Source organism: Rhinopithecus roxellana, chromosome 12 (assembly GCF_007565055.1).
Source record: "Rhinopithecus roxellana isolate Shanxi Qingling chromosome 12, ASM756505v1, whole genome shotgun sequence".
NCBI classification, from domain to species: domain Eukaryota; kingdom Metazoa; phylum Chordata; class Mammalia; order Primates; family Cercopithecidae; genus Rhinopithecus; species Rhinopithecus roxellana.
Window position 1 is genome coordinate 20,290,239 of NC_044560.1, and position 1,920 is coordinate 20,292,158.

The 1,920-nt window shown below is 45.1% G+C and overlaps 1 pseudogene; it reads right to left on the reverse strand.

Annotated features, from left to right (window-relative positions):
- Positions 1 to 591: 591 nt before the first annotated feature.
- Positions 592 to 1,073, reverse strand: LOC115900717 (annotated as a pseudogene).
- Positions 1,074 to 1,920: the final 847 nt, after the last annotated feature.

The window sequence follows — 1,920 nt, forward strand, 5'->3', positions numbered from 1 at the left end:
TGGGGGAAAAGGAGAGAAGTAGGAAATAGGAGAACAAAATTAGACTCTGGTGATTTAGGCAATCTGCTAAGTTTTTCTCCTTGGTTCGTATGTTTTATTTTTTCATTTATTTATTTATTTATTTATTTATTTTGAGATGGAGTCTCACTCTCCCAGACTGGAGTGCAGTAGCGTGATCTCTGCTCACTGCAACCTCTGCCTCCCGAGTTCAAGCAATTCTCGTGCCTCCGCCTTCCCTGTAGCACCTGCCACACCTTGCCTCAGCTAATTTTTTTTTTTTTTTTTTTTAGACAGAGCCATGCCGTGTCACCCAGGCTGGAGTGCAGGGGCACGATCTCGGCTCACTGCAAGCTCTGCCTCCCAGGTTCACGCCATTCTCCTGCCTCAGCCTCCTGAGTAGCTGGGACTACAGGCGCCCACCACCACACCTGGCTAGTTTTTTTGTATTTTTAGTAGAGACGGGGTTTCACTGTGTAGCCATAATGGTCTTGATCTTCTGACCTCATGATCCGCCCGCCTCAGCCTCCCAAAGTACTGGGATTACAGGCGTGAGCCACCACTCCTGGCCAATTTTTTTTTTTTTAACACCTATTAGTCCATGAATTAATGGGGAGTAGGTTCCAGCAGCTCAGGCTCCTTCCCACTGATTCTCACAAAGTGTGCTTCTCTGGGTGGAGCAGGCTGGCGCTTCAGTTGAACCCAGGTACCTTTCTCTTTGGCTTCTTTCTTTTTCCTATCATTTTCCTTCATTTGCTTCAGGAAGCTATCTTGGCTCTTAGAGTGCTTAATATGCTCAATATGCACATTAATTCTCTTGGCAAGAATCTTGCCCTTAACTTGTTTGTTTACAACAATGCCAACAGCATGCTGAGGAACATTGTAGACTCTTCAAGTTTAGACATGGTAACACTGGGGAGCATTCCTTTTTGAATAGTACCCATTCTCTTGATGTCTACACTATCACCTTTCTTATAGGTTTGCATATATGTGGCCACAGGAACAACTCCATGTTTTCTAAAAGGCCTAAAGAACATATACCAGTTGCCTCTCCTCTTTCCCTTTGTGTTCGTCATTTTGGCAAATTACTGGAAGACAGCAGTTCCGGCCAAAAGACTCTATTTTCATTTCTCACCAACCTCTATTTTCATCTGCATGTATCTTTTTTTTTTTCCATTTTTCTTCTCATTTCTCCTAAACCCGTTTTAACTTTGAGCATTTTTCATGAACAAAATTATTCTACAGTGCTTTACATTCATAATCCCAGCATTTTTGGAGGCTGAGGCGGGCAGATCACCTGAGGTCAGGAGTTCAAGACCAGCCTGACCACTGTGGTGAAAGCCATCTCTACTAAAAATACAAAAATGCGTGGTGGCAGGTGCCTGTGATCCCAGCTACTCAGGAGCCTGAGGCAGGAGAATCACTCGAACCTGGGAGACAGAGGTTGCAGTGAACCGAGATCACGCCATTGCACTCTAGTCTGGGCAACAGAGCGAGACTGTCTCAAAAAAAAAAAAAAAAAAAAAAAAAAAAATCAAGTTTGAAATTGGATTTTCAATCAGGCTCACACCTGTAATCCCAGCACGATGAGAGGCCAAAGGAAGAGAATCACGTCATCCCATGAATTCAAGATCAACCTGGGCAACATAGTATTTTTAATTTTCTCTGCAAAAAGTTAAAAATATTAGTGGATGTGGGCTGGGCGCGGTGGCTTATTCCTGTAACCCCAGCACTTTGGGAGGCCGAGGCGGGCGAATCACCTGAGGTCGGGAGTTTGAGACCAGCCTGACCAACAAGGAGAAACCCCATGTCTACTAAAAATACAAAATTAGCCAGGCGTGGTGACGCATGCCTGTAATCCCAGCTACTCAGGAGGCTGAGGCAGGGGAATCGCTGGAACCCAGGAGGCAGAGGTTGCGGTGA